Source organism: Arvicanthis niloticus, chromosome 4 (genome assembly GCF_011762505.2).
Source record: "Arvicanthis niloticus isolate mArvNil1 chromosome 4, mArvNil1.pat.X, whole genome shotgun sequence".
In the NCBI taxonomy this organism is placed as follows: domain Eukaryota; kingdom Metazoa; phylum Chordata; class Mammalia; order Rodentia; family Muridae; genus Arvicanthis; species Arvicanthis niloticus.
Genome location: NC_047661.1, coordinates 70,693,956 through 70,712,736, shown reverse-complemented (window position 1 = coordinate 70,712,736; position 18,781 = coordinate 70,693,956). Strand labels below are relative to the sequence as shown.

The window sequence follows — 18,781 nt, the reverse complement described above, 5'->3', positions numbered from 1 at the left end:
GTAACTCAGCTTCCTTAAACAGGACTCATGCTCTACTCCAGAGAATCAATGATCCAGGCCTACCTTCAAGGTACTCCTAATCTAAAAATCTTAGTAACCTTATTATAGTTTAAACTTAATAGAAGACTCATATGCTTATAACCCCATTTGGACACCCAGGACAGTATGTTAGTAGTAACTTGACTAGGAGGCTGAGAATTTGGTAACTAAGCTGCATATCAACTATGACTCTACAAATCTAATTAACATCAAAAATACCAATGTTTCAAATATGGAGTCAGGACATTCAGGTGAGCAACAGTGACAGGATGTGACATTTAGTGGGTTGTAAGTGAAAGAAGGTGGCAAGCATGAAGAGGAGACAGACAGTTTCACACCTTGACCCCTGTCATTCTTTTTATTCTGTACTACCTATGTTTCCAGGACTGTGATAGGTATTCCACCGATTCCCCAGAACTTTCTTTACCTGAAATGTTATATAGAAAATCGAGTTTAATTAGAAAACTTCAGAATAATACATTTAAAATAGTATTTCCTGTACTAGTTACACATAAGCCTCAAACACATACAGTAGTAATGAGCACAGACTGTGATAAATGAATGTTTACTAAGAGTTAATTCATTCTCAGGCATTGTGCTAATCTAATGAAGGTACTGATAAAAATTCGCTGCCAGGAACAAGATTATGATGTAAATGCTACTTTCCTGAATGGGGGCAGGGGAGAGGAATTCAATTTCTGAATGCTTAAATAATTTGTTAATCAAAGAAACAAATAGTAATTGTAGACAATAACAAGAATTTGAAGTATTTAAAAAATAGTATTTAGTCCAGCTTCCAATTCTGAGACAATTGATCACCAGAGTCTTTTCAAGATATTATTTGTAGTTTGAATGTAAAATGTCATCATCTATAATCTCATGTGCTTGAACAGAGAGTTTATAATTGTTTAGAATGTTCTAGAACTTTAAGTAGGTAGAGCTTTACTGGTAACTGGGAATGGAATTTGAGCTGTAAAATATGGCCTCATTTCTTGTCTTCTCTCTGCATATTGACTTTACATACAATGTGACTATTCACCTGCCACCATGCCTCCACCATGATTGAACTCTCTCAAACTGTAGGTAAAAATAAACTAGGACTTCCTTAAGTTGCTTCTTGTAAGGTATTTATGTACAGAAAAAATAAAAGTAAATAATACAGAATCAAATGAGAGAAAAATGACACACAGCTCATAAGGCAGTTTTCAAAATTATTTCTATACCATCACCAAAATTGTTTATTTAGAAAAAGAAACATCAGTAACAATTGTCCAAGTTGTATAAACCCCTGCCCAAGTGACAGGCACACTGAGAAGCCTCCTCTGGGGGCATTGGAATGGCACTTGCTATTCTTCCTTCTGAGCATCAGGAATAATAGACCACAGAGGAAGGGCCATTTCCAGCAGTCCCTGGACAGCAGCCAGAGAATATACTCAGGGAAATTTCTTCCTAATCAGAGATCTTCACTGGCACATGGAGGGAGGGTGAAGGGTGGAGAAGATTCTTCTGCATCCATGAGAGGTTTTAAAAGGAAGATGGAGATGTTGTTATGGAAATACATAATGGATTCCCTTCTCTTCTCTTGGACTTGATGATTACTAAAGCTTTTACTTGCTTTTGGGTGGATATTTCTGCTGGCATGGTGGAGGAGGTTGTACAGGAGGGCATTTCTGCTGGCATGGCTGAGGAGGGCATGGCTCAGGGCACTTTGGAGGAGGACAAGGCTCAGGGCACTTTGGAGGAGGACAAGGCTCAGGGCACTTTGGAGGAGGACAAGGCTCAGGGCACTTTGGGGGTGGGCACACAAGAGGCGGCTGGCAAGGCTGCTTACATTGCTGTTGTTGGTAAGACATTGTCCTGATGTCTCAGTATCTGAAAGACATTATATAATATTTCTCACTCACAGAAGGTGATTCTCATGGAAAAAGCTCAAGTTTTTAGAATACTGGATAGTAATTCTCTCATATACACACACGTTAAGCCCCCAACTCTTCTTTTAGGATGTTCTTTCTTGATATTCCATTCCAATTTCATGATTTGTTTCATTTAATTTTGCAAGTACTTGTTTGGTTACATACCCCATACTCCGAAACATCTCTGTTCCACAGAACAAAGTAGAATTGCTTATAGAAAATAACAGATTTGATAATAGCGGGCCCAATTTCTGAAACCCTAAGCAATTCCAAAACCAATTTTTTTCATGATTAACACCTGTGAAATCCCTGAATATAGGGTTCATATTAGAGGAAGCCCGAGAAAATAAAAAAGTCTAATGCCTACTAAGACATAAACCTTTTTAAAGAGTAACAAAATGCAAGAAAAAAAAGTTATTTTTTCTGGCATCTTCAAAAAAGCAACCCTTCCCTGTTGTCTTGATTTTTTTTTTTTTTTTTTTTTTTTTTTTTGGTTTTGGTTTTGGTTTTGGTTTTGGTTTTGGTTTTTGAGACAGGGTTTCTCTGTATAGCCCTGGCTGTCCTGGAACTCACTCTTTAGACCAGGCTGGCCTCGAACTCAGAAATCCACCTGCCTCTGCCTCCCAAGTGCTGGGATTAAAGGCATGCGCCACCACTGCCCAGCTTAATATTTCACATAGGCATCATCACCTAGACACAAAAGCAAAACCAAACTAACATAGTATATCACTCTACAACACTACTAAATTTCACATTGGTAACTGAAATTTAATTCATGATAACAATTTAGAAGAACCAAACTGCTTCTACAAATTAAAATACATGAGAAGGCCATAAACACAGATCAGTTCAGAATGTCAGACTCACCACGTTCTCTGTCATCCAAGGCTTGAGTACCAACTGTGTTGCGCTCATTCATGTAAGCACCTTTTTATAGGACTGGCTGCCCCACCCAGTAGGATGTAAAGCTAATTCATTGTGGGCTGGTCCAACAATTTCCTAACCAAAATGCAAATCCATTTATAACTAGCATAACAAGGACTCCCCAAAATAAGAAATACCCTGTTCTTGGATGTAGTCACTAGGTGAAGTACAGTGACTCAGAGACCATTCCCTCTTTCTCAGTTTCTGTATTTCGTTGCATATGAAAAAGCTGGGGTTGGTTTTGGTACACTGGTTGTCAAAAATTCTTTTTCTTATTTTTTGACACCATCTCTTTCATTTTTGCTGAAACTAAAAGCCACCTGCTCTAGCTGCAGCACACGGACATATTTACTTTCATAAGACAATATCTGGTCTGCCACTTAAATGTGTAATTTGATGATTGTTTCAGAATAAAGGTCTATGTAATCAATATATTTTGAAGTCTTTTCCGTTCACATTCTTACATTGGTCTAGAGACTAACTCGAAATAGGACATTAAATATTTAATGTGCTGTTGTTAGGACCTTCTTTTTTTGATGACATGACTAAGAAGGCCTCTTACAATTCAATGTAATCAAATTTTAATTTAAAAAATAGAAAAAGAATATAAAAATAATGTCAGCTTGTTCTTAGAGAAGGAAGACTAGAATGAAGAAGATAAAACAATGTTTTAACTAGTCCCAACTATGCTTCAGAGAAGCCCACTGGTAGTAAATCAACCTCAATCAAGTACATCAGGTTCCTGTGGCTGTCAATGCTTCTGAAAGTAAGGAAAGATTTAGTTGAGGATGCCATTGTCTATGTCCCTAAAAAGAGTCATCAGTTAATCATCCAAGGCTAGGTGACACCACTGGTTCATGGCTCACACTGGCCGGTACGCATACTGCAGGACAAAGTCAATAGCATTCATTCAGTAAGTCTCTTACTACTCTCTATATTCCAACCTAAAGCATCATCTGAGGGAAATGTATGATTTCTGATATACAAAATCAGGAAAATATCTGGGCAGCTTGCATTGTAGTGTCAGATAACATCATTATGGTCACTTTTGAGGCTCTTGTTCTAAATACCTCATAACAAAGGGAGCGATGGGTTAAAGAGTTAAAGGCAGGGTAAACAAGTAAATATGTAAAGGAATAACTAACACTAAAGTCGAGTTGATAAAGCCATTTGGATGGCTACTGCTAAGTAAGGTTCCTGAAATTTAAACATGTACATATACAAAGAGTCTTAATCATGATGGCACAATATTCTATCTTGTTATCTTATGCTAGCAAATAAAATCCCAATACCAGGAAGATTTATCTCTTTTGAATTGTTAGTCAATGAGGTCCCATAGACCACTAAGCATTATAAGCTATTGACAGTACTCTCGGCTACCTTCATTGTTTGACGCTCTGCCTGTCACTGAATATAAAACATGCTTGAGTCACAGAATAAGAAGAATTCAAGCACATGCAAGATACTTACTGAGAAACCTTGTTCATACTAGTTTAGAAAAGAGGCAGTAGCACGTTCTCCTCTAAGATCCGTTACCACACTGCCATGAGAGGTTAGCTGGGCTTCAAATGTCAGACATGAATTTCTGCCTATTGCATGGACTTCACAACCATTTAGATGGCTGCCAGGCTTTAAGTGTCACTCTTGCACCTTTAGGAATATCTTATCTTAATAGTCATTTGTGTGGTATATAGATGTTTCCACTGATAGGTATGACTATTGATTGCTATCATCTCTTGGCAACTTTCATATCTGCTTACTATACTATAAAAACTAGTTTTCAGGGAGGAGATCTTTGAGTTATATACATCTTGAATCCTCTGAGTCCCGTGTCCAAAGTACACTGTGCCCCCAACAATGGGAGCTTTACCTTCTTGGAAGCAACCAAGGAAAACAGCAATAGGTTGTATTGCTTTGGGGGGTTCTACGACTGCCTTAAGCAATAACTCAAAAGGAGGATTCTTTTGTCTGGTACAGAGCCTATGCAAATTAAAACAACATGTAGATTTCATCTTTGCCCAGTCAGAATGACAAGGTCAACAATAATACTGAAATAAAAATGTTGATAAAGAGGTGTGGAAAAAGGAATCCCTGTTCACTGTTGGTGGATTTGAAAACTGCTCCAGCCACTTTGGAAATCAGTGTGGAGAAATCTCAAAATTCTAAACATAAATCTTCCCTGTGACCCAGCTCTATTACTCCTTGACATGTGACCCAGGGACTCAAAATTTTACTCCAAGGATATTTGCTCAGTCATGTTTATTGCTACTCTACTTACTATATCCAGGAAATGAAAACACCCTACGTGTACTTTAACTAATGCATGGATAATGAAAATTAATGTACAATGGAATACTATTCTACTATAAAAAATAAAGCAAAAGCAATGAAATCTAAAGATAAATCGGTAGAACTAGGAAATCTTATATTGAATGCAGTAGCCTAGACCCAGAAAAACAGTCAATATGCTTCCTTTAGTTTTTGGTTCCCAGCTTCAAATCTTCAAATGAATATATAGCCTAATGTCATAACAGAAACCGGGAATGTATCCAGCCCTTTGGTATCCCCTTAGAACTCAGTCAATAATTGATGCTCTAAACACCATCTTCCATAGTTCTTCCTTGTTGTCCTCCTAGGTAATCCTTCTCAGACCATCTCCACTCCATTGTGATTCCCTTCAGATTGCAGAATATCTCTGTAGTAGAGACCCTACTGCCACTTCACTTGACTGGAACCCAGATAGGCTACCTATGCTGTCTTTCTCTTCCTCCAATTTGATTTCTCTTAATTAATCTTAAACATTTCCATGTTGTCCATATCAGTCTTTTTTTTTTTTTTTTTTTTTTTTTTTTTTTTTTTTGTTAATTTTATCCCTGTGGTACACAGCCATCACTCTAAATACAGAACCACAGTACCTCTGGTTCCTTCTTATTGGCCTCACCAACTATTCTTTCCAACATATCTCTGTTTCTTGATGACTTGGCAGATATTTGAATTGTAGTCCCAAAGTCACCCTGGTTCTTACTCACTAGTTTACTTAGCCATTCTTTCCAGTCCATATCCATTACTTTGTGACTGCTCACCAACCATCAAACTGTGCTATACTTGGGTCCACATAGTTACTGTATTTGTTTGGGTCCCAATTTGCCTACTATATCTCCATTTCCTCCTCTTCCATTTTGGTTTCTCTGAAGAAACCCTAGTCAGGCAGTAGGTGTATATCTCCAGCCTTTCCCCAACCATTCTCTTACCTTGGGATTCACCATCATTGATGACTAGATTGAAGCCATCCCTATTTCTGCCTTTTGGAACTGAACCCAACGTCTCATTAAAAAGATTTCCGAGGCAGCCCCCTTCCTCACCTGCTACATTTACACTCACCTGACCCACAGTACCAACACAATACTTCTTAAAACTGAAATCAGAGTTCCAACTAGAGAACTGAACCTTAAAACTCAGAGTGGCTTTAAGACTGAGAATCAGGAATCTATTTGTCTAGAATTGGTGAGATTGGAGTACCAACAACCAAATTTTTAAAAAATACACAGGAGTGACCAGGCACACACAGCCAGAAATATCATAAACATCATAACTTGATTTATGCGTAGATCCCAACATAAAAACACAAATATGAATAACCAAAACAACATGCCCCATCTGAAAACTAAAATCCCTATTATTATATGAAAAGCAATTTAGCTGTAAGATAGGGATAAGGACTTAAAACAACAAATTTGAATATAGTCAAGGACAATAAGGAAGATATAAATAAATGCCACAGTGCTTCCTTATTGAAACATAGGCAGTTGAAATATAAAGGAAAAATTCAAGATAATAACTAGAATTCAACAACAACAACAACAAAAAAAAACAAAATGAGGTAAAACATAATGAAAAATAGGAAAGTCAAACAAACATCTCAGAGATAAAAAGCCTTACCAATAGACTGAATGAAGTGGAAGAGATAATTTCAAATTTTGAAGTCAATATAGAAGAAATAGAAACTTCAGTGAAAGAAAATGTTAAATATAAAAAATGCTTGAAATTTTTGAATTGGCCTGAAATTTCAGACACTATAAAAAAACTCTGACCCATAATTGTTCCTGTCTGAAAGAACTGCAGGGGCAAAAATGGAGAAGAGCCTGAGGAAAAGGAGGGCCAGTGACAGGCCCAAATTGAGATCCAGCTTAGAGGGAGGCCCCAAGGCCTGACACTATTACTGATGCTATATGGTGTGCTTACAAAAAGGGGCCTATCATGACTGCCCTTCGAAAGGCCCAATAAGCAGCTGAAATAGTCAGATGCAGATATTTACACCCAACAAATGGACAGAAGCTGGTGACGCCTGTGGTTGAATTAGAGAAAATCTGAAAAAAGCTGAGGAGGAGGGTGACCCTAGAGGAAGACCAGCAGTCTCAACTAACCTAGATCCCTGGGATCTCTCACACACTGAGTCACCAATTAGGCAGCATACACTAGCTAATATGAGGCCCCCAACACATATACAGCAGAGGACTACCAGGTCCAGAGTCAGTCAGAGAAGTTGCACCTAACCCTTGAGAGACTTGAGGCTCAAAGGAGTGTGAGGTCTGGTAGTGTTTGTCTGTAGGATTGTGGGGACATCCACTTGGAGACGGGTGGCAGAGGAGCTGTGGGATGTGGAACAGTCAGAGGGTGGAGTGGGATGGGAATAAACCCTGAACTAAAGAATAAAAATAAATAAATAAAAATAATCTTTAAAAAGGATAAAATAAATTCAAATTCAAGTATCTTGAAAAAAAACAAAACCTATAGAAATAGATATGGAGAAAGAAAAAAGAAACTCAGAAAAGGCATGGAAAATATTTTAACCAACTCATAGTGAAAAAAAATATCCCAAATTTAAACAGATATCCATTGAGTTGTGAGAGGCATACCAAATAGACTGGACTAGAAAAGAAATTTACTTCTACACATTATCATCAAAGCACTGAATGTAAAGAACAAAGAAAAGTATTAAAACCTGGGAGAGGAAAAGAGCAAGACACCTGTAATGGCAGGCCCATTAAGTATAAATTGGTTTTTCAATGGAGAACTTAAAGCAAGAAGAGCCTGTATGGATGTCCATACAGCTCTGAAAGATCACAAATGACAGCACCAAATACTATACCCCAAAAACTTCAATTACAGAAGAAAAACCTTCATGATGAAAACAAATTTAAGACATTTCTGTTCAGCAATTTAGTTTTATAGAAGACACTAGGAAGAATACTTTGGTCTGAAAGTTAAATAAGCCCAAGAGGAAAAAGGAATAAAGAATCCTAGAATACTTAAACATAACAGGACTAAAAAACAACCCTCCCCCACACTATAACAGCAAAATAAAAAAAAAAACTAGAAAAATAAGCAGCAAAATAGGAAACTAACGTTAAATTGGTTTCAATTCACCAGTAAAAAGACACAGACTAAGATGTTACATTAGAAAATAGAAGTATTCCTTCTGCTCACTCTAATACACACAACTCATCATCACAGACAGATGTCACCTTGTAGTAAAAAGGTGGGAAAGTTATTTTAAGCAAATGGAAAGAAGAAGCAAACAGGCATTTGGCTGTTTTAATATATAAACATTACGCTTCTATCCAAAACTAGTAAGAAGTGATAGGGAAGGACACTAGATACTCAATTAATTTAAAAAAAAAAATCCACCACAATAACTTTTTACAATCCTGAATATTTATGCACCAAATGTAAGGATCCCCAAATTCATAAAAGAAAACAATATTTTGTCTACAGTAATTAAACTTCATATAGTTATAATGGGTGGCATCAATACCCCACGACAATAACTAATTTAACTTTAGAAACTCTGGAGTTAAATTATACCATAAGTCAAAGGGATCTAACTTGAAGGCTGTAAAACATTTTACCTAATCACTAAAGAATACACTTTCCTAGGAGTAGACCATGGAACTATCTCCACAATTGACCATATATTAGGATACAAAGCAAGTCTTAGTAGATACTGGACAATTGAAATAACATTCTGCATCCTATCTAAAGGATAGGTGGCTATCAAGCTACAAGAGACATAAAGAACTCCCAATAGGTAGGACCAGAACAGAAATTTCCCATAGCATATAATAATCAAAACACTAAATGTAGAGGAAAAAAGAAAGAATATTAAAATCTGTAATGGAAAAAGACCAAGTCACTTATAATGGAATGTATTAAAATTGAATGTCAACAATAGAAATTGAAGAAAGCATAAACTCACTGAAGCTAAAGCTAAACAACCCCCTACTAAATAAAAATTGGGTCAATATAGATATTAAGAAGGAAAACAACTTTGAAAATACAACATAGCAAAATCTATTGGATATAAGGAAAGGGTCATGTTCACAGCACTAAATGTTCATATTTTAAAAAATTACTGAGGAGATCTCATACTAATAACTCAATGATATTTAGAACATAATAAAATATCATACCAAAAATAGATAATAGAAACTATAATCAAATTCAGGGCTGAAATAGGTGAAATAGGAACATAAAACAATACAAAGTCTCAAAGAAAGAAAGGTTGATCCTTTGACAAATGTAACAAGAATGATAAACTTTTTGCCAGACTAATGAGGAAAAGGTGGTGAGGAAGAGCAACTTATTAAGATTAGGGATAAAAAGAGATATTACAACAGACACTGAGAAAACTCAGAGAATCATTCAGACATATTTTAAAAATCAATACTCTACAAAGCTAGGAGACCTAAAATGTATGGATTTTTTTTTTTTTGTATACATGACCTATCAAAGTTAAATCAGGATGAAATAAACAATGTGAACAGACCAAAACCTTTAGTAAAATAGAATTAGTCATTAAAATATCTTAAATACAAAAAGCTCAGGTATAGATCAACTCAGCACAAAATTTTATAAGACTTTTAAAAAGAAATTAATGCCAATATTCATCAAATTATTCCACAAAACGGAAACCAAAGGAACATTTCTAAATATTTTTAATGAATACACTATTGCATACCAAAACCACACAAAGACTCAACAAAAGAAGAAAATTATAGCTCAATATATATTTTGAGAATAGACAAAGAATTTGGGTGAGTATCTTTATTTTCTAATATCTTCTATTCTAGTATTCTATACAATCTATAATCCTAATATAGAAAATCATACATCAAAGTCTAAAAGATTCTACCAACAAACTTCTACTGTTGATAAATACATTCAGCAAAATAGTAAGATACAAGATTTACACACAAAACTGAGAAGCATTCCTATATAAAAATGAGAACCTTATTGAGAAAAAAATTCATGAAACAGTATCTTTCATAATAGCCTCACAACTATCTTATAATGACTATAACCAAGCAAGTGAAACACTTGTTTTATAATTGAAAGTTATAAAACAGTTATAGGAATAACTGTTATAAAAAAAAGTTATAGGAATTTGAGCTAATGTGGAAAGACTTGTTTTGGGAGTCCAAATCCAGGGAAAAACTAGTTAAGAGAGCAATTAATCATAAAACATGACCATTGTTAAAAACAGAGTGTCCACCAGGAAGCAAGAGCTTCATCTAGGGAAGAAATTAAATATAAATGGATACATTCCTAAAATTAGCTGTTAAATTCCCAGATAAGTAATTACACACTAATGGTATTTTCTGTTAAAAGTTTCACTGAGTTGTGTTGTTCTTAACTCCTCATCCTGCTACATCTGATCCTTGGCTCACTTTTGTAGGAAATATGAGGGTTTTGGTTTTGCTAACCCAATTGAGTACACTTGCAGAGGTGGCCCCTGGAACTGAGGAAGGGGTATTCTATTTAGAAAAGCCCCCAACACAGGCATGAGTCTAAATACTGTGGTTGTTGGGTGGAAACAAGGAACTAGAGTAAACACACATGTGCCTGGAAGGGCTACTTTGTGGCTTCGAAAGATCTTGCCCATGACTCAGGATACTGAGCAAAAACTTCCATCCAGAGCATTCAGAGGACAAGAGGTCCATACATATGTATAAAATAAAGTTTCCTAAGGTGAAGGGACACATTTCTTCAATTCCAAAGAGCATTTTATTTTGTTTAGTTTTAATCTCCAGCACTGTCAGTGGGACATTTTATAGTTTCTCCTTTTGTCCTTAACATGAGGGAATTTTTTTCCATGTTGATAAGCCTCTTTTTTTCATGACATTTTCCACAGAAAATTCCACTCCTTTGCACAAGAAATATGTGTTGGGAGTTGTAAAAGATATTAGCAATGCGTAGTTAACATTATAGTTTTGATAAGATTCTTAAGTCCCTTAAGCACCACCAAGGCTGTGAACCAAGATAACTTCAGAAAATCAGTCTCACATCTGTCCTCAAGGGACTTGTAAATGAGCTAAGTGCCTTGGTGATTTGGGAGAAAAGGCACTTTAAATTTCATGGATTAGAAGAGACATTTCATTCCCCACGTATTTTCATTTTGCATTTCTCAGTTCCTAAGACAGAATATAGTTGTCATTTGTCATGAACTTAATTGACTGCAGTGCTCAGTGCTTATGAAGAAAAGCTGCAGATGTGCAGGATTAACAGTTCTGATCAAATGTGGGAAATGCCAGTTTAAACACACATAGAATCAGATCAGCTCACAAAACAACTTCCAAATTGAGGCTCAGGCTTGGGGAGAGTTTATTTAAATGCTTTAGAGAGTTAAGGAAAACCAGCTGCAAAGGTAGAAAGAAGACAATTTTTAAAAACATTTCCTCCTCTCTTCTGTACTTGTGTTGTAAGCATTGCCAAACAATTAAATTAGATGATATCCCTTAATTACATTACAGCCTTTTATCTGCCACATTACACTAGAAATAAAGACAATACAAAAACAAAAGGAAGAATAGAATATATGAAATAATAATACCTTTTTGTTTGGTTGTTTTCTTTTGTGTTGTTTTCTCTTTTCTTCATTATTCTTTAATTTTTTTTTAACATTCCAGTTGTTATCCCTCGTCTGGTCCACCCTCATACAGTTCCTCCTCCCCTGTCTCCAAGAGGATATCCCCCCATCCCTGCAACCCCACCAGACCTCTCCACTCCCTAAGGCTTCAAGCATCTCAAGGGTTAGGTGAATCTTCTTTCACTGAGACCAGACCAGGCAGTCCTCTGCTGTCTATATGTCAAAGGCCATATCAGCTAGTGTATGCTGCTTAGTTGGTGGCTCAGTGATATGAGAGATCCTGAGGTCCAAGTTAGTTGAGACTGCTGGTCTTCCTATAGGCTTTCCCTCCTCCTCAGCATCTTCCAGCCTTTCCCTAATTCAATCCCAGGAGTCTGCTGCTTTTGTCTGTTGGTTGCGTGTAAGTATCTGCATCTGAATTTTTAGCTGCTTGTTGGGCCTCTCAGAGGACTGCCATGCTAGGCTCCTGTCTGTAAGCACAACATAGTATCAGTAATAGTGTTAGGTCTTGGAGCCTCCAATTGAGCTGGATCCCACTTTGGGCCAGTCACTAAACTGCCTTTCCTTCAGTCTCTTCTCCATTTTTGTCCCTGCAGTTCTTTCAGACAGGAGTGATTATGGGTCTGAATTTTTGACTGTGGGACAGCAACCCCCATCTCTCCACTTGATGCCCTGTCTTTCTATTGGAAGTGGACTCTATAAATTCCCTTTCCCAACTGTTGGTCATTTTATTTACGGTCCCTCCCTCTGAGCATCTCTCACCTACCAGGTCTGTGGTACATTCTAGAGGGTTCCCCTACCTCCCAACTTTGGAGTTCTCTGCTGGCCCTTGGGCCTTCACTCCTGGTACACACACCCCCACAATACCTGATCATGTTCCCCTTTTCCTCTGCTCCTCCCCATTCCCTCTCCCATCCAATTACCTCCCTCCTTCTGCCCTCTGGTTGTCTGCTTTTTGGAAGTTAGCTTCCTGAATTCTTTACATATTTTGGATATTAGCCCTCTATCAGATGTGGGGTTAGTGAAGATATTTTCTCAATTTGTAGAAAGCCAATTTGTCCTATTGACTATGTCCTTTGCTTTACAGAAGCTTTTCAGTTTTATGAGGTCTCATTCACCAATTCTTGCTGTTAGAGCCTGAACCATTGGAGTTCTATTTTGGAAATCCCCCTTTCTATGCTAATGAGTTTGAGGCTCTTTCCCACTTTCTCTTCTATTAGATTCAGAGTAACAATAAAAAAATACCCTTGACCTCAAGCTTTACTACAGAGCAATAGTGATAAAAACTACATGGTATTGGTACAGAGACAGACAGCTTGATCAATGGAATAGAATTGAAGATCCAGAAATAAACCACACACTTATGGACACTTGACCTTTGACAAAGAAGCCTAAAATATACAATGAAAAAAAGAAAGCATCTTCAATAAATGGTGCTGGTATAACTGGCAGTTGGTATGTAGAAAAACAAAAATAGATCCATATTTGTCACATTGCACAAAGCTCAAGTCCAAGTGGATCAAGGATCTCAACATAAAACCAGATACACAGAATATTATACTTTAGAATTAGATTTTCTATGCAAGTTAGTTATGTCTAAGGCAGTTCTACACTAGAATAACTGTGGTAATGTTATTGTGGTGGTGATATTAGTGGTCATAATGATGTTGTAGATGATGAGAGTAGTGATGAATTTGTGGTTAATGTAGTGGAGATTCTGGACATTGGTAAGGTGATTGTGGTGGGGTTATTGATCATAGCACAAACAATGAGGGTTGTAGGTAGTAATGGATGTGCTGCTGGTAGTTGTGATAGTCATGGTAGCTGGGGATAAAAATGAGGATGACCAGCAGCTATCACATACTATCATTTACTTAATTCTAAATTGTTGTCTGCCACTGCCCCTCCAAAACAGTAATTTTTGCAAAGACAAGTCATTGATATATTTAAGAGTTTCAATGTCTAACATTAAAAATAAAATATAGCCAGCATCCCTAGTTTTAGGAAAAATACAGAGCCAACAATGTTGAATCTCATTGCTCCAAGATATAAATTAGTACTGTCAAAATAATATCCATTCTATCAAGGACTCAGAGAAAAAAGAATCCAAATACACTGTCCACAGAATAGTAGATTAATCAGTCCAGTATGAAAATAACTATGTTGTTTTGTCCTTACAAACAACAATAAAAGCAGAACTAATATAAGATTGTATGACAACACTTATGTATATATACAAAGAGGGCAAATAGAGCACATCCTACAGATAACTCTATGTTCCTCTTTACTGTATCACAACACATAATATACAATTAAACTTATCAGAATAGGTGCTTATTAATGAATGCCTGGATTGAGAAAATATTACACATATATGCACTAGAGTAATATTCAGTCATAAAGAACAACATTATGTTGTAGTCATACAAATTGAAACATCTTCATGTCATTGTGCTTAAAATATAGGGACATTCTAAATACAAGGTAAGAGTGTTTGTCTTAAATATAATATCAGAATAAATTAGCAAAGATACATTAATGTTCATGTATAACAGGGTAGAGTAATGGGACAAGTGAGAGAAAACTATGTCAGGTGTAAGTGGAATTTGATCCAAGTTGTACAAGTATGACTGAACATCACATTATCTTAAGTGAGCATATCCTAAAAGGAGAGATTGTAGTTATATATAATGAAATAATGTGTCCTTAAAACAATCAAACACTAAGTGATCATTATTATGTTCCAAAATTATGTTATTAAAAATTAGTGTTATGATCCCAAAGACAAAATGCAATTGGTACTGACTGACTTTTAGATCAAAGGATAAAAAATGAAGAAAATAAGCATACTACAAAGGCAATAAAGTAAGTTTTAGAAGAAAAAACCACATGAATAGCATTAATAAAATTGTACTTTATTCAGGAAATAGAACAACAGTGACAATCAGTTTTAGAAAACATTCTCTGAGGACACTGAGAAGACATCTGCTGATCTTTACTCTGAGCATCTGCAATAATGAACCACTGAAGAAGGGCCCATTTTCAATAGTCTCTTGATTACAGATGCAAATAATCTCAGAGAAATGCCTGTCTTAAGATGCACATGGTGGATGAGGGTGGAGAAGATTCTTTTACGTCCATAATAGGCTTAAATTGAAGATGGAGATGTTGCTTGTGTAAGATGGATTTCATTCTCTTCTCTTGGTTCTGATGACTGCTGAAGCCCTTACTTGCTCTTGGGTGGGCATTTCTGCTGGCATGTTGGAGGAGTTTGCACAGGAGGATATTGTTGCTGGTATGACTGAGGGGGACACGGCTCAGGGCACTTCTGAGGAGGACAGGGCTCTGGGCACTTTTGGGGAGGACAAGGCTCTGGGCACTTTGGAGAAGGACAAGGCTCTGGGCACTTTGGGGGTGGGCACACCGGAGGAGGCTGGCATGGCTGCTTGCACTGCTGCTCTTGGTAAGACATAGTGCTGGAGTCTCAGGATCTGAAAGACATTACATGAGAGTGTTCAAGACTGATCAATATAGAGAAGATAGATGGAGACTTGGAACATCTGGTTTATTTCTTGCTCCTGGTGTGAACATCATTCCCCAACTCCTGTTTTAAACATCATGGCTTTTCACTTTCCTGTCAGCAATATGTTGCAGTAACCTTGAGAAATTCTACATTGTGTCATTACTTTATTCAGGATGAACTTTTTATTCTAATAAAACAAATAAGGCTGTTTTTATACAGAAACATCTTCAAGAGAGGCAATCTCAAGTTCTGGTGCCCCGAAAAAACTCTAAACCAATTCCTGCCCTCCACCTAATTACCTGTATCATCTCAGAAGGTTGTCCAGGGTTGAACAGTAAAGTACGTCTGAGAAAAATCCCAACTTCTAATACCTATAAAGGTATATGGCTTTTTAAAGACCACCACAGATGTGTATGAAAGAATAATGTAGCTGGGCAGTAGTGGTGCACACCTTTAATCCCAGCACTTGGGAGGCAGAGTCAGGCTGATTTCTGAGTTTGAGGCCAGGCTGGTCTGTAGAGTGAGTTACAGGACAGCCAGGGCTACACAGAGAAACCCTGTCTCGAAAACAAACAAACAAACAAAAAAGAATAATGTACTCTGTTCAACCATCTACCTAATAAAACAAAAGTCACTTATCCATTGCTAACTGCTAGGTAAGTATAATTCATCCCATGGTCAAAAATGGACTCAGGACACTTATTCCCTCAAAATGACTACAGCACATAGGAAGACCATAAAGACAGACAAACTCAAGAAATAACACTCACCAATTTCTCCAAAGTAGACCAGGACTTGAGTACCAAGTGATGCAGCCGAGGACGTCTCTATAGAACTTTATAGAACTGGATGCCCAGCCCAGTGGGAGTAGAAGTGGGCAGGTCCAAGAATTTCCCAACCAAATGCAAATCCATGCTCAACTGGCTTATCCAGAAATCTACAAAATTTGAAATATCCTGTTCCTGGACATCACTGATTCAGTGCTGTGACTCAGCAGGCCATCTTCTTTTCATAGTTTCAGTAAGATCTGATAGATTCAGAAAGTGAGGGGTTTTATTACTGGTTGTCTAAGTTTTCTTTCTTGATTAAAGACATATTTTTTTCTCTGTCTCAAATGGTGTCCTGATTGTTATACTTCAACTCATTAGTATTCTGTGGTGCATTGGCCCATTTATATTCTTGCTTTTTAGATATTTACCTATGAACTGAAAGAAGAGAATCAAAGGGAACCATGAGTGTTATTTCAGCACCATTTTTTCACAACCCTGTTGCAGAGATAGATCATGTCTTTTACCTAGGTTTGATTCTTTTCTGTGAACCATAGAAAATACCACGTGCCCGTCAAAGGGGAGGTTCACCACCTTAGGCCTTATCTTGATCCTCTTCAGGACTGTCCTATCAAATGACACATTTGCAGTATATATTTGGACTAGCCTCTGAACACAATGGCAAGACTGCTTATCATGACAATATATGAACTAACACTGCACCTGTCCTAAGCATGTTCTTGCTTAGCTTGAAGATTTACAGTCACTCACAGCTCAATTATGTGAAGAATTGTTGACATTCCCTATAGTACACAGCAACCAAAGTTTATCTGAGAACTTCCATAAGACACAGTACACGCAAACACACATACAGAGAGAAACAGAGACAGAGACAGACAGAGAAACACAGAGACAGAGAGACACAGAGAGAAACATAGAGGGACAGAGAGAGACAGAGACAGAGACAAAGTATCAGTCTTACATTTTAATCTGCTCTGTAGCTACTTATATCATGTCCTGAATTTCTAAGATTTATTAATAAATCTTGGCTACATAAAACTGAGAGAATAAATTAAAATTTTATGACTTAATTTGTGGTTGACTTTCTACCACTTTGAGAGAAGACAAGGCTCTGAACACTGTAGGGGTAGGTAAACAAAAAGAGGCTAGCAAGTCTGAGGGAACTGTTATTGTTGATAAGACACTGTGCTGCAGTCCCTGGATTTGAAAGAAAATATGTGACATTTCTCCAAGTGATTCCTGCAGAGAAAGAATAAAAAAATTATGGGATGTTAGTCATCAATTCCAATTCTACCTCAGGAGTTTCCCAGTTTTCCAACCATTTCAATATTTTGTTTCATTAATCTAGGAAACATTCCCTTTCTTCATATTTTAAAAGAGAAAATGTCTTTGTTCCAAATGACAAAGGTACAGTGCTAGAAGACAATAACGTCTTTAAAATAGGCAGTGTGAAATTTAAATTTTACAACAGTGAGAAATCTCAGTTATGACAGTCACTACTGTCATTATTGTCACTTAGAATGTTCCAGGAAGTTAATTAGGGTATAAACTAAAACACAGAAAATTAAAGGATGTAAAACTTGCCAAATGGGAAAACAATTTTTAAACAATGAAAGACAGAAAGAAAGAAAGAAAGAAAGAAAGAAAGAAAGACAGAAAGAAAGAAAGAGAGAGAGAGAGAGAAAGGAAGAAAGGAAGGAAGGAAGGAAGGAAGGAAGGAAGAAAGAAAGAAAGAAAGAAAGAAAGAAAGAAAGAAAGAAAGAAAGAGGGAGAAACATTTTATTTGGTCCCAGAAAGTTGCTTTATATGTGGAAAAGAAGAATAGAATGAGAAAGATGAAACAAAGCCTTTAACTTCTCCCACCTTTGCTCTGAGAAGCAGATGTGCACTGAGTCAACCTCAGTAAAGCATGTCAGCTTCCTCTGATTGACAATGCTTTTGACAGTAAGGAAGGGTTGAGAATGGCACTGCCCATGTCCCTAAAGGGAAAGAGTCATCACAGTTCAGAACCTGAGGGAAGGTTGTGACAAATACATCAACAGTAGATGGCTCATTAAGGCTGTACACATACCACTAGGCCAGATTAGTAGGGGATTTACTACTCTCCATATTTGGATATAACACAAAGAGCATCATCCTAGGAAAATGTCTGGCTTCTGCTGTTACAAATTACAAAATTCCCTACTGAATTGGAATGACAGAATAACACAAAGTCAGATACACTCAAGTTTCTTCTGAATGTAGCCCACTCAGAAGTATATAAAGCGTGAAATGGAAATGATGGAAAAGGAAGAGTTACATTGTGATAGGAAATGGGAGGGCAGAGTACATCAGGGCATATTCAAAGGTGTGGTCAGCATTAAAGTTTTTTATTAAAAAGTCTTGCAGAAATCTACTACCCTATATTTAAGCTTCTTTTTAGTTAGCCAGTGGTATCCATAGACTAATCTTACTGTCTTACAGACTATTGCCTGTAATCTTGTCTACCCTCTAGAACTTCATGGTAAGACCTATTGTTGTAGAAATCACATTCTTAAGTCAAAGAACATGGAGAGACTGAGGAGATATTTTATCTAGACACTTCATCACTTCTGGCCAGCCCTCATGGTACTAGAATGTGCTGTGTACACTGCTGAGAGAGAGAAATAATCCCCAAGCCTCACTCAGA

At 36.9% G+C, this 18,781-nt stretch overlaps 1 long non-coding RNA gene across 1 annotated transcript; it reads right to left on the bottom strand.

Moving 5' to 3' along the window:
* Positions 1 to 14,730: 14,730 nt before the first annotated feature.
* Positions 14,731 to 16,143, bottom strand: LOC117706531 (uncharacterized). The gene is made up of 2 exons (XR_013109646.1): positions 16,096 to 16,143; positions 14,731 to 15,293 (listed from the first exon to the last, which is right to left on the bottom strand). It is a non-coding gene; the product is annotated as an uncharacterized LOC117706531 (long non-coding RNA).
* Positions 16,144 to 18,781: the final 2,638 nt, after the last annotated feature.